Consider the following 26937-nt stretch of genomic DNA (forward strand, 5'->3'; position numbering starts at 1 on the left):
TATATTTGAGCATGAAGATAACCTAAATATGTTAGTTGGTTGGTCTACAGACATGGAAAGAAACAGTTGTGTGTAACTATATCCAGCACACTTATCTACCTTATTATCCCGCCAACAAGTTATCTGCACAATTACCTGAAAATGCAAGTAGCGACTTAGTAGCTAAGACTAAGAGTCATATTGGTGTACATTTTTAAAGCTAAGCAGCAATAGTAGGTAGGAACACATATTAAAAAAACACCTCCTTGAGCCAAGTGACTTAACAAAAATACAAACAATGTGGACCGATGTGAATGACAATTTAATTAACATGCATTATTTTTCACTGTTGATTATGTATTTGTATACAATAGGACCTAAAAGATGTAGAGGCACTGGCCTTAAACCTGGTTAAGCTAATTGGCCGAACCATTGGGGTTAGTCCATCCCGTAATGTCACAAATTTTTCTGGAAGAGGGAATTCTTCTGCCGCCCACCCGCTTCCTACTGCTGCCGCTGCTGCCACTCCTCCCCCTGCTGCCCCGCTGCCTAGTACTTCAGGGATTCAGGTTGAGATGGCAAGGTAATTGTTTAAATTGCAACATATACAGATCTGAAATAATCCCGTTATTCAATAAGATGTTGTGCATTTAAAACACCATCTCATTCATTCTTCATTGCTTTAGACTTTTCCCTGGACACTTCGGAAGAGGTGGACCAAGAACAAAAAGAGGCCAAAAAAGATTTGCACATCCTCCAAAACCCAGGATGGTAAAAAGTGTGAAACTCAGTGTTGTCGCTCTGCCAAGGCCATCAAATAAAACTCCAAATGCAAGCACCGACTTGAAAATGATGCGGGCTGGCCTTGGCAAAAGATGTGCGCTAATCCCATAGTGAGGTAAAACCAAGTTTAATGATCTTTTATATAAATTGGAATGCATTTAATCCATAAATGTTCTAAACTATTTGCATTCTTACATTCAGATTAGGGCTGCACGATTTTAGGAAAAAATGTAATTGCGATTTTTCTGACAAATATTGCGATTCGAATTGCGATATTTATTTTTAAGCGACCCAACGTAAGTTTATTGTAAAATGCGGCCATAACTCCGGCTAGGAAGTTCGTATCAACATGCTCCCGTCTCCAGTGGCGTTTTCTCCTGGAGGCCAAGGGAAGCCAGGCTTCCCCTGTTTTTTCGGATTGTAGTTATGATTTTAATAAATACATAAAAAACACTTTGTTTAGTTTCGGAATTTTTTTGTTGTCTGTTACTGCCGGCCCTTCTCTCCCCCATTCTCATTGAGTATTTTACAAAGAGTGAAACAGCGCCCCTCTAGGTGTTATGGTGAAACAGTAGATTGCACTCTGTTGCGAGAGGAGGCTAGCCAAAATTGGCTTCCCTAAAAAAAATGGAGGGATGGACCAATCAGACAAGCCTCACGTCATGCCCCTGCCAACCTGTGATTGGTCAGGGCCATGCCAAGGGAAGCCAGAGGCGGCTGGCTTCCCTTGGCTCACAATCCAATCAAATCACATCAACTTAGTGTTGCAGTGACTCGTCCTAAAACCCGGAAGTAAGCTGCGCTCGGTTTCCCTCGACAAAAAGCAATGGGATTTCTCCACAGGGTTTTGGAAAATAGCTCAAAATAAGGTCAGTGGAAAACGAACCTGTTAAGATAAATGCACGTTTTGTTCAGTCTGATAATATCCACATGTCTAACCTACTTTTATAATTTTCGAATCATAAATCTAATCGATAGAAGATAGATAGCGCCACTCTCACCGCCGTTAGAAAGTAGCAAGCAACTGAAGCAAGTGCAATTATGGAGGGTGGAGATTTGGAGTGTGTACTTCCGCTACAGCAGCAATAACAAATAAAATCTGATGACAGGCCAATGTCCAAACTGGAGCTGTGTACAGCGAGGAAAAAAGGAGCGAATCAGACGTAAAACGTTAAAGGTCTCCTGATTTAGTTTGTGAATGAATGCTTATTAGAGTATGCTTATTAGAGTTTCGGCTGGAGAGTGCGTGCGGACCTGTCGGTTAGATAACAGGCGTGTGTAAGTCCTGCATCTGTATGATACAAATGTGTGTAAAATGATACCGGGTGCTTTAATCACTCATCTGGTTACGTTATTACATTGACCACCACACCCCTGACCCAAAATAAAGGACATATTATTGGATTCCCCTAATTATTTCCCCACGCCATGCTACTGCCCGTCTCTAGCAGCCCGAGCTACGAGTGAAAGAACTAAACTTACATGAAACTTCCGTTGGGTTGCTTTAAAGTCAAACTTCAGTTTAAGATTCACCCTGTAATAGAAACATGTGATGGAGCATTACTAACCTGACTCAGATGGTTTGTTTCACCAAACCATCTAGGAAAGCTCCATTGGAAGCCATTTGGAAAGGGCAGGCACTTTCAAAAATACTTGGCAGGTGATTGGAACAATCTGTCTATCACCTTCTATCATGGGCCACTTCTGATTGGTTAACAATGGCTGGTACATGTGGAGCACAGCACTTCTGATTGGTGTGGACGACTGACAGACAAGAAAAAAAAAAAAAATAGTAAAAAAAAATATATATATGTTAAAAAAAACGCAGGCTTTGCAATTTGATAATCGCATCATTTCAAATCGCGATTTCGATTCAAAATCGATTAATCGCTCAGCCCTAATTCAGATCTGTGCTATCTTTGAAATGGAGTTTCCCAAGCTGGAGTCCCTCAACGGAGATTGGCTGTTCTATAAGGCTACAGGTAGAGGTGTTATATTAATATCGGGATCACATAATAATTTTTTACCACATTTAAACATTGTTAACCAATGTATTTACATATTTTATTTTATTTAAGGTGGCAGTGGCCAAAGAAATCTTACGGTAATTACTCCAGAACTTGAAGGGTATACTGGAACTCAACTGAAGAATGTCTCCAGCGGAGGAAAAATGACCCTCTACATTCTCCCTCAGCAAGGACATCTGGATGATTCTCCACTGCCTTTCAATGCTAAAGAATTTTCCAAGATGCCAAGTCAACGTGTCGCAAATGTGGACAGAGCATGCCACTCCAACTCCTCGGCATACATTTGGAGGAGTGCAGAGACTATGTGAGTTGATAAGCCTACATTTACTACAATAAGCCCAAACTTTTTTTTGCATAATTATGACATAAGATTTTACAAGTAATACTTTTAATTCCCAGAATGCTGAATCCGATGAGTTTGGGGACACTGACACTGATGAGGTCTTGCTGGTGTCATCCTCAAAGGAAACTGTTGTGGAGGTCATATCATTTATTAAATTCCCTTAGATCTTTATCTTAAAGTGACTAACGTTTTATTAGACCCAACACATTTCACAATTCAAACAGGATGTGGGAATTCAGTAAAGTGTGTAGTTCCCTGTGGGTTTTCTTCTGTTTATTATTAAGCATATTAGGCAATTAAATACAGATACAGTGTATTGCCAAGTGTAATTTTACTTAAGTATTTAGCCTTGGTCTTAGGAGCAATAAACAAATTGTCATTATTTTTAATTGCTTTTCTTTTCTGCGCAGACCAATTGTCCTATTTGCAGTTCAACAGTCCCTGCTGAATTCTTAGAAATTCAAGCCAGCACATGCGGGGAGATGTAAATAAAACCAACGTTTCTTGTTTGTCAAATGTATGTTGTCTGCTCTTGAGTTTATTACAACGTTTAAGCCAGAGGTGCCCAGTACGTCGACCGCGGGGGCAATGCTGGTAGATCGCGAGTCATTCATAAATTAAAAAAAATCCAGCTCCGTTAAAATAGACAAAACAGGTTTTGATCCCTCCTCCTTTGGCCTCCCTGCCACTTAATTCAGGAGTTGACTTGATTGACAGAAAAAGCGACCTATTGCTTTCCAGTCTGTTAACACAGAATGCAAAGCGATACAAAATCAGTCAAGTGCCGGGAGAGACAAACAACAAAATGAGTGCGGGAACGAGCAAAAAGCCATACCACTTCCACACAGAATGGGAGGGAGAATCTTTTTTTGTGATGTCACATTCAAAGGTTATTTGCCTTATTTGTAAAGCAAGCGTCGCTCTGCCAAAGAAAGGTAACGTGGAGAGGCATTATCGGAGTGTTCACAAGGCATATGACAGCGACTTCCCTCCGAGTAGCGAGTTGAGAAAGAGAAAGGTCATGTATTATTGCTACACAAACATTATCTCTTAGTCTTAGTGTCGCCAACTCGTTTCTAACATGCAAAAAGACAAACAAATGCGTCTATGGTCGGTGTATTTTCTATCTTTCCAATCCAGAAGAGATCTCTCTCTCCCCCGTCTGTTGGCAAGGGGGCGGGGCAGTTTACACACACACATCTGCTACATGCAGCAACACACGGAGGAGATGGTGGAGAGAAGCGCTCCAAGGTGTGGTTACATGCTACCCGTCTTGAGGTGGACAATGCTCGTCACCAAAAGTGTTTAGCATGTAAGGGCGGTAACACGAGCAATTTGTCTAAACATTTAGCAAAAGTGCACCACATTCAGACGGAGGAATGCACCGGGTTCGACTGTCTTTCGAGTAGCTCTGTAGCCCCATCCACGAGTAACGTTTCCACGTCAGGTGTTATGTATGCTAGCAGCAACACACGGAGTTAACTACATTATACAAACATGGGTTAATGATTAGAGGTAACTGAGTTATTTATTTTGTTAAAGTTTCAGCTATTCTGTTTCCAGTTCTGTCATCAGATTATTTAATACGATTTGTTAAAACATTGTTGTTTCTTTTGATGTGAAATATTATTTATTTAATTCAAATAAAAAGCAATGTTAATTTTGTTCACAATTTGTTAAGTTAATTTAATAATATATGTATTTTTGAATCAATTATTCATCTTTATTGTCTTCATTGTTAGTTTCCACATGCCTAAAACAACCTCAAACTAAATCTAAAAGTTGATGGCTAAATAAGAGCGTTTGAGAAATTGTGCAAGGCACACAGTAGTAGTCCGAATAGTCGATTAATCGTTTCATTAATCTATAGATTAATCGATGATCAAATTAGTCGTTTGTTGCAGCCCTATTGTAGTTATCCCATGTAAAAATAAAACGTGTTATTCAGCAACCCTTGCAATTTGGGTTTTTATTTTTGGTTGGTAGACCTCGGTTAGCTGGTCATTTCAAAAGTAGCTCACCAGCCAAAAAAGTGTGGGCACCCCTGGTTTAAGCCAATTTAACAATAAATACTTTGTTAAATTATTTAAAAAACATCTAAACATATTTCCAGTAACCACCCCGCTGAAACTGCAAATCAAGGCTCAGAGGATAGCCTATATGGACAAGCAGATCACGGGATTGAAGATTGTGTGGCTGGACCGTCACAGACTTACACAATGGCTCCTGATGCAGGTACTTGTTTTATTTGGTTTGTATTTTCCACTGTGGATAATTATAGCATCCATTTTCCCATGTCTTTGTTTTCTCCGGTGTAATGCAAACTTTGTGTTAGTACTTAAAGCAGTTTTTTGTACGAGGGATAAATGTGTTATTATCCCCTAACATTGTGTATTTGAAGAATTGTGCATTCTGGGGTCACTAACAGTCATGGAATTGCAAAAGTTAGATATAACAAAAAAGCTGAGACCTTTGTTGATTCAATAAGCCTACTTGTATTTATGAGCGGTGATGTTAGTTCCCATTTAGTAATTTCATTTTAATGACACTTTTTTAACTTGACCTGGCTGTATAAAATGAGTTGCATTAAGGTTTATTTATTCCTTTATTTAACAGGGACAGTGCACATTAATCAACATTTCTGTAAATGTGCCAGTTAGCCAAGAGGTTTTTTTCAGCATCAAGTCTAATTCAAATTGTAAATTATATTTAATTGTAAATGTAATGTCAATCATGTTCAACCAGATCTATTCATGTGGCGTCGCTCACGTAAGTGTACCAGGTTAGCAATGTTGTCCCTTTATTTAGGGCATCCTGATCCCAATTGGACCATGCTGATAACTGAAATTACCATTTTTCAAATTGCACTTCAATGAATTGGTCCATTTAAAATGCCAGCACGGGTTCCACATCAACTTTGGTAGATGTTCAAATTCATTTATTAGGGCCCGAGCACGGATGTGCTAGGACCCGACGGCGTCCTAGCACGAAGTGCGAGGAAACCTATTGTTATTGGTGGAATTATTATTAGGGCCCGAGCACGGATGTGCTAGGACCCGACGGCGTCCTAGCACGAAGTGCGAGGAAACCTATCGTTATTGGTGGAATTATTATTATTATTATTTTTAGTCACCATCTTTCCTGTTTTTGAGGCCTTTAGGATGCTGACAAAGTTGTATAATTTTGCACGGACGCCAGGACCCGTAAAAATTGCAACATTCTGGAGTCAATGGGTTAAAATATTCCAACGTGCTCAATAGCGCCACCTATCAAAATCCCATTTCGGAATAAATTTACAAAGTCGCACCGTAACTCCGAATGACCTGAAATTTTGCACACATATCCGGGTGGACCTGCTCTACAAATAATCCTCTTGGAACCCTAAGCTCCGCCTACATTTTTGTTCTTCTAAATTAGCATAATGTTTAAAACAGTTAAATATTCACTTAAATTTCAATTTTCAGTTTTTCAACACCAAACTTCTTATCCAGCATTGGTGAAGGGTCAGACACATTACCGTAGAAAATGAGCATGTTAGAACGATAAATGTTGCTGCCGTCAATCAAAACGTACTCGCAAAAAGGCGGGGCTTAGAAAGAAATGCTCATAACTCATCAACAATGTATTCAAACAACACAGATTTTGGTAGATAGGTTCAGACTGTCTTGGGGAATAGGCATACCAAAGCATTGTCATTTTGGACTATAGGGGGCGCCAAAAACACCACCAATTTATAACTCAAGAGTGGATGGACTAATTATTATTATTATTTTTTAAACATACTCTCAGGCTGACTACAAACTCAGATTTAAAGTTTCGCCAAAAATTCAGAATGTGGGCGTGGCCTATACATTTTTATTTTATTGCGATAGCATAAAATGAGCTTCGGACGCAAAACTTGGGACACACGTCAGAGCCCTTTTCGAGAATGTAAAAAAAAAAACGTAATTTTTCAAAAAAACTGCTCACTAGCGCCCCCTATTGTGTGGTAGTCACATATAGTTTCTCAGAACTTCACGAATTTTGGCACAGACATTCCCCATGGAATTGCGGACATATTTGTAAATTAATTGCATTAGCCCCGCCCCCCAGGAAGTCGGCCATTTTGAAATATGTGCGTCTTTCATGCATTTTAAGCACATTCTTGCGAACTCCTCCTAGGGGAATGATCCGAAAAATTCCAGTCCAGGACACGTTCAGCCCCTATCCAATATGATACTTAATTGCAGAGTACATTTTTGAAAAATCACTCGTGGAGGTCGTAAGCTAACAGCGAATACACCATTTTTGACGATTTACATGGCGCAAATTGCTCCAAACTGCTCGCATATAGTTTTTCCGATATTCATGAAACGTTGTATACAAATTACTATTATGATTGCACACATATTTCAATTCGCCTTCCATAAGCCCTGCCCCCCAGGAAGTCGGCCATTTTGAAAAATGTACGGTTTTTAGCCATTTTAAGCGAACTCCTCCTAGGGGAATGATCGGAAAAATTCCAATCCAGGACAAGTTCAGCCCCTATCCAATATGATACTTAATTGCGGAGCACATTTTGGAAAAATCACTCGTAGAGGTCGTAAGCTAACAGCAAATACACCATCTTTGATGATTTACATGTCGCAAATTGCTCCAAACTGCTCGCATATAGTTTTTCCGATATTCACGAAACGCTGTATACACATTGCTATTATGATTGCACACATATTTCAAATTGCTTTTCATTAGCCCCGCCCCCCAGAAAGCTGGCCATTTTGAAAAATGGGCGTTTTTCATGCATTTTAAGCACATTTGTGCTATTTCGTCATAGGGAAATGATCTGAATAATTCCAATCAAGGGCAACTTAAGCGCATATCCAATGTGATGCTACATTGCGAAGGAATAGTCGATCGCTTGAACATGGAGCTTGTAGGCTAATGGAGAATGTACCATTTTTGACAATTTATGTCACAGACTACCTTAAGCTACTGAGACCTGCCTGTCTGCCTGCACCATCAACGCACACACACACACACACACACACACACACACACACACACACACACACACACACACACACACACACACACACACACACACACACACACACACACACACACACACCTACACATTGTACAACAAACAGAAACAGCTCCTAAAGCATAAATAAATATCAGGCTACAGCCCTTGTATATTTTATTATGTGAAGCACTATATGGTTTCATGAAAAATATCTACAGTTTATTTGTAGATATCTCCTAAAGCCTACAAATAAAGTGTGAAATGTAGGCCTGTTACATATATTATTGACCGATATATATTATACACACTGTTCTGCTTTCTGCACTGACCTCAGCAGCTGTTCTCACTGTAAACATCGCCTCACAATGAAAGCAGAACCTAACATCCAGGGGAGATGTGATTAGTGAGTAAACAAACAAACAAACGGTAAAGGGCAGAAAGTCTGATGCACATTTGATCATCTTGAATAACTTATAATCACAACGGGAACAGCCATGCGTCACGCCTCTTTTAAACATCACTGTTGGCTGAAATCGTCTCCGGAGAATACTTCAGTGTACCCTCGGTTATAGCTCCTCCAGAGACACTCCTCTCTCCTCTAAATCAGTGTATCCTGTTAACTGTGTTCGTTATTCTCCCGACCAGGAGAGAAGCTTTAAAAGGAGACTAAATGGAGTCTCTGTGAAAGTTCAATTGGGTACTTTAATTAAAAAAGGCGCGGGTTGGTCACAAGCATGATATTGTTCAGTCAGACAAACAGCTGTGATCCGCTCCTCGATAGGGAAGAGAAGAGAATGGATCTCTCCTCCGGTGCTGTTATATATCCTCTGCTGGCTCCTCCCCGCCAGCCGGCTCACCTCGTCTCCAATGTCCGTTATTGCATTTAAACAGAGGATAGGTTCTTTTCACATTCAATATATGCTTAACACGCCGTTTCTCCTCATATTCTCTTTCATCACTTTTCATTTAACACATTCTAAACGCTGTAATCAATACTCTAAAAAATACTTCTCGGCTCGTTTGGTTTCCGGTCATTCCGGATGTTGTCTCATGCTACTCTCGTCTGTAAACAATAATGTATTCAAATAAACTGTACCTTCATTTAATATTCAGCATGGTAGTATCTCGACATCTATAGTTGTAGTGTTAAATCCGTAGGCTTCGGTTTGCACCACTCCATATCATTTCGCTACTAAATTCACCTCTTCAGGAAATCGTATATTAGCCACATGCTAAATGCTAACCGTAGATGAAGGATTTTCAGAATAAAAGCTTAACTGCTTGTGCACAAGAATTTCTGTTTTTTCAGTATAAAAGAGCATTAAAACTGACGGCATGTTTAAACTACATTTCCCCATTAAAACATTGATTTTAATTTCTAACAATCCTCGGTCACGGCTCCTCCAGACAGCCTCCTCAAGAATCGATCCTTGACGAGCCTTCAGAGAAATTAGTTTTCCTTCCAGACCGCGCGCCGACATCCGTTTCCGGGTTGCTGCCGGAGGACCTGGGAGTCTGGGACGCGAAATTAGAGAAATGACAAACGGCTAATTTCCGAGGACTCGCGCGCGTCTGCTTGACGCCGGGACGACCGGCCGCCCTCCCCGACAGGCGCACTGGCGCGAGGGCCCGCTCATCACAAGTGCGACCGCAGTTTTAATTATTATTATTTTTAGTCACCATCTTTCCTGTTTTTGAGGCCTTTAGGATGCTGACAAAGTTGTATAATTTTGCACGGACGCCAGGACCCGTAAAAATTGCAACATTCTGGAGTCAATGGGTTAAAATATTCCAACGTGCTCAATAGCGCCACCTATCAAAATCCCCTTTCGGAATACATTTACAAAGTCGCACCGTAACTCCGAATGACCTGACATTTTGCACATATATCCGGGTGGACCTGCTCTACAAATAATCCTCTTGGAACCCTAAGCTCCGCCTACATGTTTGCTCTTCTAAATTAGCATAATGTTCAAAACAGTTAAATATTCACTTAAATTTCAATTTTCAGTTTTTCAAAACCAAACTTCATATCCAGCATTGGTGGAGGGTCAGATACATTACCGTAGAAAATGAGCATGTTAGGACGATAAATGTTGCCGCCGTCAATCAAAACGTACTCGCAAAAAGGCGGGGCTTAGAAAGAAATGCTCATAACTCATCAACAATGTATTCAAACAACACAGATTTTGGTAGATAGGTTCAGACTGTCTTGGGGAATAGGCATACCAAAGCATTGTCATTTTGGACTATAGGGGGCGCCAAAAACACCACCAATTTATAACTCAAGAGTGGATGGACTAATTATTATTTATTTTTTTTAGACATAAAAAACTGCTCACTAGCGCCCCCTATTGTGTGGTAGTCACATATAGTTTCTCAGAACTTCACGAATTTTGGCACAGACATTCCTCATGGAATCGCGGACATATTTGTAAATAGATTGCATTAGCCCCGCCCCCCAGGAAGTTGGCCATTTTGAAATATGTGCGTTTTTCATGCATTTTAAGCACATTCTTGCGAACTCCTCCTAGGGGAATGATCGTAAAAATTCCAGTCCAGGACACGTTCAGCCGCTATCCAATATGATGCTAAATTGAGAAGAACATTTTTGATAGCTCGATCGTGGAGGTCGTAAGCTAACAGCGAATAGACCATTTTTGACGATTTACATGTCGCAAATGACTCCAAACTACTCCAAATTACTCAAATAAAGTTGTTCCAATATTTACGAAACGCTATATATATATTACTATTATGATTGCACACATATTTCAAATTGCCTTCCATTAGCCCCGCACCCCAGAAAGTCGGCCATTTTTAAATATGTGCGTTTTTCAGCCATTTTAAGCACATTCTTGCGAACTCCTCCTAGGGGAATGATCGAAAAAATTCCAATCCAGGACAAGTTCAGCCCCTATCCAATATGATACTTAATTGCGGGGCACATTTTTGAAAAATCAATTGTGGAGGTCGTAAGCTAACAGCGAATACACCATTTTGGACGATTTACATGGCGCAAATTGCTCCAAACTGCTCGCATATAGTTTTTCCGATATTCATGAAACGCTGTATACACATTACTATTATGATTGCACACATATTTCAAATTGCTTTTCATTAGCCCCGCCCCCCAGAAAGCTGGCCATTTTGAAAAATGGGCGTTTTTCATGCATTTTAAGCACATTTGTGCTAATTCGTCATAGGGAAATGATCTGAATAATTCCAATCAAGGGCAATTTAAGCGCATATCCAATGTGATGCTACATTGCGAAGGAATAGTCGATCGCTTGAACATGGATCTTGTAGGCTAATGGAGAATGTACCATTTTTGACCATTTATGTCACAGACTACCTTAAGCTACTGAGACCTGCCTGTCTGCCTGCACCATCAACGCACACACACACACACACACACACACACACACACACACACACACACACACACACACACACACACACACACACACACACACACACACACACACACACACACACACACACACACACACACACACCTACACATTGTACAACAAACACAAACAGCTCCTAAAGCATAAATAAATATCAGGCTACAGCCCTTGTATATTTTATTATGTGAAGCACTATATTGTTTCATGAAAAATATCTACAGTTTATTTGTAGATATCTCCTAAAGCCTACAAATAAAGTGTGAAATGTAGGCCTGTTACATATATTATTGAGCGATATATATTATACACACTGTTCTGCTTTCTGCACTGACCTCAGCAGCTGTTCTCACTGTAAACATCGCCTCACAATGAAAGCATAACCTAACATCCAGGGGAGATGTGATTAGTGAGTAAACAAACAAACAAACGGTACAGGGCAGAAAGTCTGATGCACATTTGGTCATCTTGAATAACTTATAATCACGGGAACAGTTTGCAGAGCTGTGCTTCGTTGACATCCAGCCATGCGTCACGCCTCTTTTAAACATCACTGTTGGCTGAAATCGTCTCCGGAGAATACTTCAGTGTACCCTCGGTTATAGCTCCTCCAGAGACACTCCTCTCTCCTCTAAATCAGTGTATCCTCGGTCACGGCTCCTCCAGACAGCCTCCTCAATAATCGATCCTCGACGAGCCTTCAGAGAAATTAGTTTTCCTTCCAGACCGCGCGCCGACATCCGTTTCCGGGTTGCTGCCGGAGGACCTGGGATTCTGGGACGCGAAATTAGAGAAATGACAAACGGCTCATTTCCGAGGACTCGCGCGCGTCTGCTTGACGCCGGGACGACCGGCCGCCCTCCCCGACAGGCGCACGGACACGAGGGCCCGCTCATCACTGCGCGCACAAATGCGACCTTAGTTTTAATTTATTTTGTTTCCAAGGGTCAATACGTTCTACCGTAGTAGTTGAGAAAAACACCACAGGGCAAGACACACTAGTACGCGTGCCAGGGGGTTGCCGACCCCTGGACTACATGAACCACACAGTCATGACAGCTCTCTAAATGAAATGGTAGAACATCTCAATGATGCACTATCATCTGTATTAAATTCTGTTGCCCCACTAAAAACTAAAAAGAAATCGACAAGCAAAGCCTCCCCCTGGTTGAACTATAATGTTGTCAAGGAAGAAAAAAGGAAATGTCGTGCAGCAGAGAGAAAATGGAGGAAAACAAAAACCACTACCTGCTGTGATATTTACAAAGATGCTTTAACTGCATATAACAGAACCATCCGACTAGCAAGGAAAGATTATTTTACCAATATTATCACAGAAAATGCCGGAAAATCCAGATTCCTTTTCTCCACTATCGATCAGCTGCTAAACACTGTCTCTGCCCCCCCACCCTCCTCAACAGCTAAATGTGAGGAATTTGCTCTGTTTTTTGAGAACAAAATAACTTCAATCAGAGCTAGTATCAATACTAGTGGAGGTGGAGATGAGACCGATCTCAATCGAGTATGTAATGTAACCATGAGTAACTTTACATGCATCACACTAAGCGAACTGTGTAAAACTGTCTCAGAAGCAAACTCCACAACCTCAGACATTGATCCTATCCCCACAAAATTCTTTAAGCGAGTGTTTGATAGCATCTCCAGTCCAGTCCTGGACATTATAAACACATCCCTTAAAACTGGCGTCTTCCCTGATGCCTTTAAAACAGCTGTTGTAAAGCCTCTATTAAAGAAACCTAAATTGGATAACAACACAGTAGCAAACCACAGACCAATATCAAATCTACCATTTATCAGTAAAATATTGGAAAGAATTGTCTCAGTCCAAATCAATTCCTATCTTAAAGAAAACAACATCTTAAAAGTCTTTCAGTCAGGTTTCAGAAAATACCACAGTACGGAAACTGCACTCACAAAGGTAATTAGTGACCTCAGACTCAACTCCGATGCAAATAAAATCTCCATCCTTATCCTATTAGATCTCAGTGCAGCTTTTGATACTATTGATCACAACATCCTAATACATCGACTTGAAAAGCTTATTGGTTTCTCTGGTTGCGTGTTGAACTGGATCAAAACATATATCAGAGGAAGGATGTTCTATATTAGTCTAGGAGGCCATTCATCAGAGAAACATGAAAGCCGCTACGGGGTTGCACAAGGGAGCTGTTTAGGTCCATTACTTTTTTCTCTCTATATGTTACCGCTCGGCGACATCATCAGAGAGTATGGTATAGATTTCCACAGCTATGCGGATGATACACAATTGTACATATTCGCTGAACCAAATGATGTGACAGCCATAAACTCCATTACCAACTGCCTGACAGCAATAAACAAATGGATGAACGATAATTTTCTTAAATTGAATGAGGACAAAACTGAAGTCCTACTTGTTGGCCCCAAATTAAAAAGAGAGATGCTAACCAATAATCTAGGAAGCTTAACCACTTGGATTAAACCGGAGGTGACAAGTCTCGGTGTCATCCTGGACTCAGATTTGAACTTCAACGCCCATTTAAACAAAGGGACCAAAATAGCTTTCTTTCATCTCAGAAACATAGCGAAAGTAAGACCATTCATAAATCAACATGATGCAGAGAAGCTAATTCATGCTTTTATATCTAGCCGACTAGATTACTGCAATGCACTATTCACTGGTCTCCCCGAGAAAGCTATTGGAAGACTCCAGCTCATTCAAAACTCTGCAGCTAGACTACTAACGAATACCAAAAGGAGGGAACACATTAGTCCTGTCTTAGCTACTCTACACTGGCTTCCTGTAACTTTTAGAATTGATTTTAAGGTGCTTCTCCTCATATACATAGCTCTAAATGGACAAGGACCCAGCTACATTGCTGACTCTCTAAAAAACTACACACCCGCCAGAACACTGCGATCATCAGATGCAGGTCTATTAGAGGTGACCAGAAAGAGTCATAAGAAGATCGGTGATGCAGCCTTTGTAAACTACGCCCCCAAAACTGTGGAACACGTTACCCAACAATATTAGGGAAACCAATACGTTAAGTTTTAAGCTGCCTTTTAAAAATGCCTATCTCTTTACCAAAGCATTTTACTGATTTTACACTATTATACTGCACTATTCTCTGTGATTGACATTGCACTATTTCTCTATGTTTTATTCCCCATGTTTTTATTTTAAATTATTTTATCCCATTTTATGCTTTGCTCTTGCTGCTTGTTTTACACTGATTTTATGTCTTATTATTTACTGATGTAAAGCACTTTGAACTGCAATTCCCTGTATGAAAGGTGCTATATAAATAAAGTTATTATTATTATTATCATTCTGCAAGTTAAATATCTTAACTTTTTGACTCCAGCATGTTATACATCTAAAATATTATGAAAGTGAACATTTTGCAAAAGATCATTAAATGTGCAATGTGTTAATGATGTTATTGGACAACATAATTTGTCAACAACCATTTTATGTTTACAATGGTATAGCTTTACAAAAATACAATGTTCCTTGATCTTTGTTTATTCCAAAAGACAGATTTTTTTATACCTGTTATCGTTACAGACCGTGCTTGACCATATTGAGTGGCCTTTGGAGTTCACGTCATATGACGAAGGGGAGTACTCTATGGCTGTTAAAAGTCAGATGGCAGAGTATCTTCGAGAATGATAATTGATTTTCTTTATATTTGTTCATTCTTTAAGTGTGTTTAAGAGTTCAAGTTTACAAAAGAGGAGTCAACTGTCCCTGTGACATCACAGGCAGGATATCATTAAGATGGCTTTGCCCTAGTTCTAAAAACAGGGATTTATTATTTCATTTTCTTCCATAAAAAGTGTTGTAACTTTGTTGGGAGGATGGCTTTCTAACCGATGAGTGCTTTATTAAAGCATATTCATAATATGCTATCATGTTTCAGTTACTCTTCAAAATATTGTTTTATTTCCATTTCCTTCAGCATCCCCAACACAGCTAAGACAACTGGTCACCTTCTGGGTAGGATGGGACGTTCCAATGAAGGGAATGCAGATGCATGTGGTGAAAGGAGATTTTCCTCGGTAGGGATATTCAAAATATATGCCAACATTATGAATTAATCATATTTTTCTGATGATGTGTAAGGCATACTTAATTTGATGGAGAGGATTTGTTTATCATTTGTCTAATAAATTATGATTATGGTTTTGATTTTTATTGACAGAATGTTCACATGTAAACTTAGTCCCTTTAGCACTCATGACAAAATGATCATTTGGTAAACTTAATCAATGAGACAGAACATTAAAGACACATTCACTATCAACTAACTATGAAAATCCCTACCCCCAGGTCGTCCACCTGCTTCCTGACCCTGCGCCTACCTGGCCATCATGAGAGCTATTTGGATTTTGCAGCACAGTTAGAGCAGTGCATTGCCACCAATGAAACAGGTTTTGGTCTCATCTAAGGCCTGAATCTAATTTTTACGATTCAGGCCTGTCAATAAAGATTCTCCTGGACCCACAGTTCATGAGTTTTTATTTGTGTAAAGTGGCAGAAGCGACTAACACTGGGTGAACCACATGCAATGTTACATAATTGAAACAGCCACATTACAAAAAGCCTTGCAGTTAATAAACCTTGTAAAAATATTTTTGAGAAATGATGCACCATGAATGAAGATGCCTGTAGGCTACGTGTAGTGCTGTACAGTGTTTTTATGTTTACATTTAGAGTTCAATTTGCTTTGACAAAAGTGCAATAACGTCAGAGCCAATTGTCATAATAGTGGTAAAACATTGTGAAAATATTGTACAGTATACATTTTATGGAAATATAAGTGTAATGAGGTATAGGGTGAGATGTAGTAGTCCAACAATATAGTCTACCTACGCTGTATATTCTATACAGCTGTATCGAACATTTCACAGTTACTCGATTCTGAACATGTGACACGTTGTTAATACAGTACTACAGACCATGGATGTATAATAAGAGCTACAGGCCGCTGTCAAGGACTATAATGACCTTTGCTAAGGAGGATCAAGAGAGAGAAAGGAAAATAGGTTAAAAAAGACTGAGCGCTGGACGTCAGATAAATCACCAGAAGAAGGCAGACAGGAAGTAAACAGGAACATGGAATGGGCTCTGCAGTGTTAAAGGACTTGTGAGTGGATCAGAAACTGAACAAAGTTTGACTGTGCTGCCGTAAAGTTGTTGTCGCAGTTCAAGCCGTTGGTGCGCCGTGGAACGGAGTTTTTTTTCTTATCGGAAGAAATACGAATTTTAAGTCAATACAAATAATTTCAATTAATATTGGGAGTCGAGTCGTTAGTTTGTTTAGTATTTGTCCGTGTAATAAGCGGAATAATATGCAGCGAGGCGGTCATTGTGGGGAACAGAATACCGCCTTTTCTCTCATGATATTATAGAGTTAGCCATATGTGTATGATTATATACATGACGTCAACTCGACCCTTAACCCCTGCTGCAATAAAGTTGATTTTTTTTTGTATCTGTATTTTTCACGGATGCATAATGGGGACTTGTTTTCTCGCGAGTTTCCTGTGACACCATCAACCTATTATAAAACCTTTTGGCCTATACCATCTACTTCCAGTCCATGGGACCTTATTTCGGAAAAATAATGTATTGAAGTCAATGGAGAGAGAAAACGTATCTTTCGATCCCGTTTGAATTGTGTCATGAAAGACACATATGATGTTTGTCAATCTTAAAAAATAATTTCCATGTCAAAAAAGTCACAGTTTGTCGTAAAACTGTTGAAATATAAGATTATGAAAGATACGCAACTAGAAAGACTACAAATCCCAGAGTCGCGTAAGTGATGTCATAACTGTTTTCCTCCACTAAGAGATAGCTAAGATCAGCGCCATATAGACAGAATCTATCTATATGGCGCTGGCTAAGATAAGATAACTTTAACAAGATGCCTGTGTGCTTAGTACCAGGTGTTTATCATACCAGCAATGGGCCTTGCTCGTTCTTTCGCTTCCCGTCTGATGAAAGGACCAGGAGTGGCTGGATCAAGTTAGCTACCTAGCTAGTAGCTAGCACGTTAGTTAGCATTACAGCCTTATCATTTGTATTAGCCTTAACATTAAGTAACATTAAGTAACCCAACATGTTAAACAGTAAGAGTAGTAGTCATATTTCGTGAACCCTTTGAAGAGTACTGTCACACCGGTGTGATTATTCACAATTTAAGCCCGGGGGAGTAATGCTAATGCTACATTAGCATCTGCGATCTTTTCTACTTCACGCTATCTGCACAAATGGTTGACATTAAGACATTAAAAAATCCTTTTGTTGACAAGACAGTAGTGACGGCCATCTTGGTGACGTGTGTTGTTCTGCTAGACCGGAGATGTAGTTCATTCAGCGTTTCACACAAACAAATGTGATACTTCACAGTTTTACGACACATTTTTATTTTTTTGACTTGCAAAATTATCTTTTAAATTGACAAACATAATATGTGTAATTCGTGGCACAATTCAAACGGGATCGAAAGATAATCTTTCTCTCTTCATTGACTTCAATACATAATTTTTCCGAAATAAGGTCCCATGGAGGTCCACCGGAAGGGGAGGGACTTCGCCACTCTCCATGGTTGTGGTACAACATTGTCCTCTTGGCTATATGGCACTGGGCTAACCGTTACCTGTTGAGTTATAAAAACGTTCAACCATGGAGCTTGTCGGCTGATCCAATCGTCCAAGTTTGGTATGTAGCTTTAATTTATGAATAATATATACATTGGAAATGTATTGACTTTTCACAACAAGTCCGAAATGTTTAATCTGTAATCCAAGCTAAAAGGATAAATGTAGCACGTTTAACGTTATGTCACTGCCATTTTCAGGGTGAAGGTGGCAAACCAACAAAAAAAGCAATAATTAAAGAAGTTTGCATATCAATTGTACGATATGGGCCTCCAGATAAATTGATCATTTGGACTATAATAAACAATGTTGTTACTGTTTTCGAACCTACGTACGTTTTATATTTTTAAACATTTAACATCTTTATAGAGATCTTCAAAATAAATAGGGCATTAGAAATAAATGTGGAATACAAAAGCACGATGAAATAAGGCCTATATATATTTAAAAAATATTAAATTAAATGGGGTTTCAATGTGTATAGTGTTATACCTTTAAAAAAGACACACGTTGTCTTAAACTCGAGTACTTTATCTTTCAGATAAAATACATAGCTAACTGCACAAATGCTTTGAACTGCCGCTTTAGACTGGTGCACCCACCATTGATGTCCCACAGGTCCCAACCGTTCATCAACGGTCCCAACCGTGCATCAACAAATAACCTCCCTCTGGCAAACGTATACTGCAACAAATGGGATTACATATCTTCGACCTACACATTGTACTACACAATAAGTAGTCTTCACAGTTTTTTGCAGGTTTACCTTTGGATTTGTTGTTTTGTAAGGAATGAGTAAACTAATTTGTCCTAACTTGTCATCATGGGTAACTTAAAACATGCATCATTCCACTGCAGGAACTGCTAAGGCATCATGTCTTGGAGAGGCTTTACACACGACTTCAACAGGCTCTCAAACAAAAGCCATTGGACATTGACTTTTTGGAATTCTAATGCACCCAGGAAATGGTGTTCATCAGCACAATAACATCACAAATTGAAATTCCCCAGGAAATCACAGATGTGTTAGCTGAGCTGAGCTGCTTGTTATGGAGCTACAGGGAAAGCCAACAACCGCCAATCACAGCTTTAACCCAACAGAGTGAGAATGTAGTCGGACGCCCCGGACTTGAAATGTCTGAGCACTACCTAGTTTATCTGCTCGAAATGGGCATGCCTGCAACGGTAACTGCAAATTTGTTAGGTGTGTCAAGAGCAACACTGTACAGACGGATGAATGAAGTAAACATTTATGTTAGGAGACTGTACAGCACATGTACAAACCATGAGCTTGACGAAATGGTGTCAACCATCAAGACAACAATGCCTAATTCTGGATACCGCTTGGTGAAAGGGGCTCTTCTCACACAAGGACACAGAGTACAGTGGGATCGGGTCAGGGCATCAATGCACCGTGTAAACACTCTTGATGTTTTGTCAAGACTAACACGTTTGGGTTGTGTGGTAAGACGCACATATTCTGTACCGTGTCCCAAATATCTGGTGCACATAGATACCAACCATAAACGTATCCGGTAAGTTCGAAGTGATTATTAATAGAAATTCAATTTTGTGTTTATTTGCCATTGCTATTTGTCAGGATACGTTTTTGTAAGTAATATTGGGATTTATTTAAACATGCATATGTTTCAATTGTTTTTTTCTTTTTACAGTTACAAATTGTCATTTTTGGAGGCATTGATGGCTTTTCCAGAACGGTGTGTTGCAATACTTAAAAATCCATAGACATACACACACACACAACACACACACACACACACACACACACACACACACACATTTATATACATATGAGAAATGCTAATGTTTTTATCCAGTTAACAGCAAATCCACACATTATGTACTACACCAAACCTCTCAGACTTAAATAATCTGACCGCTATTAGTATTCCTTTCAGCTTTAAAAATAAATAAATGAATTGATTGTGTCTCCATAGATTATGTACCTTGGAGCATCAAATGACAACTGTTCTTCTACTACGCTGGCATTCTTCAGAGAGTCTGTCCAACAGTTTGGATACCCCTCAGGTACAAATATCTGTCTAAAGCGGAGGTGAGGTAACAGTAGCACCACCTGGTGGCAGAACACTACATTTAAAGTGACAGATGGTGAACCAAATGCCGTAATCACACAGAACAGGTTACTGATTGAGGTTATGGGGAACTGTTTGTCGTATTGTCGAATATATTCACCTAACCTGTTATCTTGATTAGTCAGCAATATTAATCCTTCCTCTAACAAAATCAAATGGGTGGTTTTTGTAATACCTGCCTTTTAGAATGCTTTTACATGAAAGGATAACTTCTACATTGTTGGGGCAGAATCTCTGCTCCGCGCCGTTCCTATATGAGCGGGTTCTCAAAAGAAGGAAAAATTCAAAGCAGCCAGGATAAGGGTTAAACAATAATCTGCTTTAATGGCAAAAACATACAAATACTTTACCTAATCACGAAGCACTCTGCAGAGTACTCCGGGCTCAGGTTCTACCCCCGTGTGAGACACGTCTCAGGAACGGTAAGTCAAAAACAAGAGCGCCGATCTTTAAAATGATCACAACATTTATACACAGAGTTCACTTCTGAGCGAGCTAGCAAGTGAGTTGGCAGTGTTCCATTGGTCGGTTTCCCTTCTGGGCGGGATCCCAAGTAGTAAGTCCGCAGTTGTTGATTCCATCGTTTGCTTCTGTGCGCGTGTGTGTGTGTGTGTTTGTCCCTCTGCCCTCAGGCAGATCCCCCAATCAATGATTTGGAGTCATGACAGAGGACTCTTTGACAGGACACATACTCATTCCCCCTAAACATCTTCAACACACACAAACATCGTATCATGTATCTTATCACACAACAGTCACCTGTTTTTCTCTATGAAAGCCATATTTGTAAATATCCAAACGCCATCGTCCCATGACAGTCCCCGCATCAGTCAACCAACATAAGTTAATTGTTCTTGTGGCTTAATGGGTTCCCTGAACTTCCCTTCACCCCAAAGTCAGCTTACTAGGAATGAATACATTTTATTGATAAGCTCAAAAGGACGTTTATCTTGTTTACTGCTGGGTGACCCAAGTCTCAAGGCCTGCAGGATGTGTAGGAGATAAATCATTAATTCTACAAGACTTTAACTGCCTTATATCTGAAAATGTGTATCCGGGAATTCCCCTGTTGATTGCAAGGACTATTGATAATTAACAGAGAGACCCTAGGGGCCTCTTCTTGATATCTGCTAGGCAGAAGTCACTCAATGCAGAAATCACAAGTTTAACACACATTCTATATAAGGTGACATTAAAATGAATATACCAGATTGAACTTTCCTGCCATAACACGTTACTTTAATCCTTCAAATAATTCAAATAATACTTCAACATTTCATGAAGATTACTTTTCTTTAGAGTGAGAGCAGACCATGGTGGAGAATTTTGGGGTGGCGGAGCTCATGTTGACTGTGCGTGGGCCTAACAGTGGCAGCTTCATTTCAGGCAAAAGTTTGCACAATCAACGGTAGGGCATGTCTTTTGATTTTTGTATTTTTTTCCACATGCTGTGCTGAAAATGTTGAAATCTAAACTCCATTATTTAATATTTTATAACACTAGCATTGAACGGTTGTGGAGAGATGTCTGGATGGCAGTCACCGGCATCTTCTACATTGTCCTGCACTCACTGGTGGATGAAGGGCATTTGGATCCCAGCAACAGTACCCATTTATTCTGTTGCCACTATGTGTTCCTGCCACGTCTTCAACACAGCCTGAAAGTGTTCCGTGATGGCTGGGACAACCATCCTTTAAGGACTGAGCAGAACATGACTCCAAATCAGATGTGGGCAATGGGAGAACTGCATAATCACATTCATGATCCTGATGATGTTGAGGTAATAACATCATCATTTGTATGGGATATGTGCATGGAGGAATAAATGCATAGGAATGTAGTGATACTTAGGAAACTGGGGGCGGTTTTGGCGCAGTGGTTGGTCATCAGATCAAGGGGCGTTGGTGAACTCCAGTTTGAATCCCGCCTCGGCCGCCACTGCGCCAGGCCGTTGTGTCCTTGGGCAAGACACTTTACCCGCAATTGCTCCTGTGGGTAATGTCCACATTACCCACAGGTAATGACTCTTACATGTCTAATATGTGTAATGTGTATTTGTAAAGCGCTTTGAGCACCTGTAAAAGCGCTCTAATAAAAAATGTAATCCATTATTATTATTTACTTCTTTATTCTTCTTTTGTATACAATTATAACGGTAAATAACAGCGGAAGAAAAGTATACATATTTTTAAAAACTGTTTTGTTTTTTGTGACAGAGATTACAGATCCCCTACTGGGAGGCCAGTGGTCATCTGCATGAGGAACACTCGGGAATAGTTGTTCCTGTCACCCGGAGTCCTCTGAGCGATCAACAGATGGAACACCTTAATGCTAATATTGACCAATTGTTACCATCAGATTCCTTTGGAAAGGACATCTACTTGAACAAATTACAGTTGGTTCTCTTTACGACTGGAAATTAAGAGCAATGGATCCATGGACTACCAGTAGCAGACAAAGTATTCAGATACTTGACTTAATTAAAAGTCTTGCCTCTATAGTCTTACTTAAGTAAAGGTATGTAAGTACTAGCAAAATGGACTTACATTTGAAGTAATCATTATGCTTTTAAAGGTTCTTTGTATGTGTTTTGATTATATAGCTGCATTAATGTGTATGTGTCATTTCACTTATGTAAATGTTTATGGTTAATATTGACAAAACTTTTGTAGTGCTTTTTATACTGTTGGCTAGTTTAATGTATACCAATGCATTATATTCCCATAAGTGATTATCTACGTTTCTCAGAGAAACAGCCCTGTTTCCAGCATTGTGACTATGTATTTGCAAAGGATGATACAAGCAAAACAATCTAATCCTAAAATTAAATAAAGTTGTTACATAAATGAAGTGAAGTAAAAAGTAAAAATAATTCCCTCTTAATCCATAAAATGGAAATACTAATAAGTAAAGTAAGTTTACTTGACTACAGTCCAGTCCTGTATCCTACATAATAAAATATGACAATCATGAATGCCTTTTTTTATGGAATCAGTATCCCACATTTGTTTTAAACACTTGCAAATGATATATGCTAGAAACCAATGGATTGATATATTATTTAAAATGTAAAGTCCTGTACTCTGCAGGTGCTGGTAAAGAGCAATACAATGACAAAACCTTTCCAAACAAAACAACTAGTAGGTAGGTACGTAGGAAGGTAGGTAGGTAGGCAGGTAGGCAGGCAGATAGGTAGATAGATGGATATCATATATAGATAGATACTTAATTCATCCCAAATTGTGAAATGTGTGGAAACAAGTATAAAAATAATAACATTAAATACAAATGAAAGCAATAGACAGGAATATATGCATATACAGTAGAAAGGACACGATGAATATTATAACATTTAATGTAGCCTTACTATGAAGGCTGACCTAAATACGGTGCTTTTCTACAGATTACTTTATTACTGCACTGGTAAGGTAAAATTAGGCCGATTAATAAGATGTGAAGTGCTTTGTAACTTCGACCTGCGGCCGCTTGACTGAATACACAACAAACAATGAAGAAAGAGTTGTATCTGGGCTGCTTCGCTGCCAGCAGCTCCCCCCGGACCCGAAAGTGGCGTATAGCCTGTAGCCTGTACTTCAACATCAACGAAAGTGCTCGATATATGCTATATTGAACCAATAACACAAACTAACTGTATCACTATAACATGATGATGATGATGGTGATGGTGATAAAGAATGCATCTAACGTTCCGCTGTTTATTATAATAAAAAAACAGAGCATTAAACAAACCATCATGCTCTTACTTTGAAATCATGTGGAAATGTCGTCATCAGCAGGCCATCACGTGGTTTCCGAAAATAACCGAGTGACACGAGTAGATTTTAGCGGAGACCGGCGGAAAATATTTCTCAAAATTCCGTGTGTGTAAAAAACTTCCGTGTGTGTAAAAAGACGATCCACAAGCAGAAATGTGAGATCCGCCAGCAGAGATTTGAGCGCATTTTTGGTCGACAAATACAAAATGGATTCACAAATGCCTGATCGAAAGTTTTAAATGTTAAAGAGATATTCAAAGATCTTTTTTTTATTTGTGAAAATATTTAGCGTATTTGCAGATCCGTTTTACACTTGCAAATGTATTTGTGAGTTTGCAAATCTTTTAACTGCATTTGTGGATGGTGTTTTACACACAAATAATTTTTATGTTCACACAAATAATTATGAGACATATTTAAGCCCATACATTGATAAACAAAAACAATTTAACTAAATTGATAGTCAAAATACCACAGGACAATTTTTTTAAAGCAATATTTTTAGTGGCCCGAGCGGGCAAGTGGAAAGTACGTTATGCTGGCCCGGGGTGTCTAAATAGTGATTCCGGGCCAGCGGGCCATTTATAATGCCGAGCCCTGCTGGTTACCGGCCGGCCCACATCGTCCGACCGGCCCACTTCAGTACCGGCCCATCGGGATTCATCCCGAACGTCCCGATGGCCAATCCGCCCCTGAAGCAGGGTCAATAACCAATAATATCCATCGCCACTTAAAAACACAGTAGGCCTATCTAATATTAAGAGTTGCGTGAATTTCCTTCAAGGCAAGGTAACTTTATTTACTTAACACATAGCCTACAGAGGGTAAATTCAAAGTAGTACATTCACTGACATGAAGGACATGGATATGGCGCCACCTTGTGTCATGTTTACAATGCAGATTATTGACATTAGGTCTGGCAATACAGTCAATCATTATCCTGGTGATTATTTCGCAGAGAAATCTGTAACCCCGCCCCCTTTAAAAAAAATTGCTCTTTTGAACGGCTCTTTTGTGGCTTTCACACCAACGCTTTTCCTGTTCTAGCTCCGTGCTAGAACTTTTCTGGTTCAGCTCCGGTTTCCCTTTTCTGCTCCCGCTTTGTTCACACCACCCAGAGCCCGACTGGTGCTGCCGCTGCTGCGTAATGACGTCACCGTTTACATCGCTGATTTGCTCCCCAACGGCGTTCACAACAACAACAATGGGGGACTGCGTCAGGTCGATGATCGTGTTGCTTTTAATCACACAAAGCCAGATTAAATAAAATAACGACTTCTCCAACCTTATGCTTTTCTCCAGAGTGCCGTGGTTCATTGTTTATGAATGTGTTTCAGCGGCATTTACCGACCGCTGCAGTGCTGGCTGCTCTTCCACGGGATTTTATTCTCCCATTAGCTCCCGGTTAGCTCACACTGCAGCGGCCGCTCTAAAGTATTCACTGTCCGACTGTCACACAAGCAGCTAATACATATCCCCAATTCCCCTTAAGTGAATGTGTGTCAGTCTGAATTGACGCTGTTTGGCATCACAACGCTGTTATGAAAGTTTCTCTGGCTAAACTGACTACTTGCTATTGCTATCCTATTGTGGCATAAACCGTTTTGTATAGGCACATTTTACCGGCGTATTTTTATTATGATTCTACTTGTGATAGTCGGAAACGACAACCTGTGCAGCCCATGTATTGATTCCATCCAATAGCTGCTATTCCATTACATTGCATTAAGCTGACGCTTTTATCCAAAGCGACTTACAATAAGTGCGTTCGACCAACAAAATACAAACTTGAAGAAAACAGAATAATATAAGTACATCAGGTTTCATAGAGCTAAAACATTTCAAGTGCTACTCAACTGGCTTTAGATAAGCCATTCCTTTATTAGTATATAAGTGCTTTGTTAATAATTATATCGCTCGAAGTGGAGTCGAAACAGATTAGTTTTCAGTCCGCGCCGGAAGATGTGTAAGCTTTCTGCTGTCCTGATTTCAATGGGGAGCTCATTCCACTATTTTGGAGCCAGGATAGCAATCCCACGTGTTTTTGCTGATGGGAACTTGGGTCCCCCTCGCAGTGAGGGTGCAGCGAGCCGTTTGGCTGATGCAGAGCGGAGTGCACATGCTGGGGTGTACACTTTAACCATGTCCTGGATGTAGGAAGGGCCAGATCCATTCGCAGCATGGTACGCAAGTACCAGTGTCTTGAAGTGGATTCTAGCAGTTACCGGAAGCCAGTGAAGGGAGCGGAGGAGCGGCGTGGTGTGGGAGAATTTAGAAAGGTTGAAGACCAGACGAGCCGCTGCATTCTGGATGAGGTGCAGAGGTCGGATTGCACATGCAGGTAGACCAGCCAGGAGGGAGTTACAGTAGTCTAGGCGTGAGAGGACGAAAGCCTTTACCAGAACCTGCGTCGCTTTCTGGGTCAGCTGGGGACGTATCCTCCTGATGTTGTAAAGAGTGTATCTGCAGCAGCGGGTTGTAGCAGCTATGTTTGCAGTGAAGGACAGTTTGTTATCTAGGGTCACACCCAGATTCCTTGCAGTCTGAGTCGGGGAAACAATAGAGGTGCCGATGTTGATTGTTAGGTCAAGAGTGGGACAATCTTTTCCCGGAAGGAAAAGCAGTTCAGTCTTGTCAAGGTTGAGCTTGAGGTGGTGAGCAGACATCCACTGAGAGTCTGCTAGGCAAGCAGAGATGCGTGCGACGACCTGGGTCTCTGAGCAGGGAAAGGACATAATTAATTGGGTGTCGTCAGCGTAGCAGTGATATGAAAAACCATGCGGGCTAATGAAAGACCCGAGCGAGTTTGTGTACAAGGAGAAGAGGAG

The 26937-nt window shown here is 40.1% G+C and overlaps 1 protein-coding gene and 1 long non-coding RNA gene across 4 annotated transcripts in view; both read left to right on the plus strand.

The window, feature by feature from the left end:
- LOC307024606 (uncharacterized protein) overlaps positions 1-26937 on the plus strand; it is a 402876-nt gene that overhangs the window by 261735 nt on the left and 114204 nt on the right. The window lies entirely within an intron of this gene.
- Positions 18142-23913, plus strand: LOC307024055. Of its 3 annotated transcripts, none has more exons than XR_013803826.1 (5): positions 18142-19937; positions 20178-20268; positions 21633-21741; positions 21837-22113; positions 22550-23913. It is a non-coding gene; the product is annotated as an uncharacterized lncRNA (long non-coding RNA). The 3 variants fall into 3 exon arrangements; XR_013803827.1 differs by having other exon boundaries at positions 18142-19754; positions 19893-19937; positions 20178-21741; XR_013803825.1 differs by having other exon boundaries at positions 20178-21741.

This window comes from Notothenia rossii, assembly GCF_949606895.1.
Source record: "Notothenia rossii genome assembly, chromosome: 11".
Classification (NCBI taxonomy): domain Eukaryota; kingdom Metazoa; phylum Chordata; class Actinopteri; order Perciformes; family Nototheniidae; genus Notothenia; species Notothenia rossii.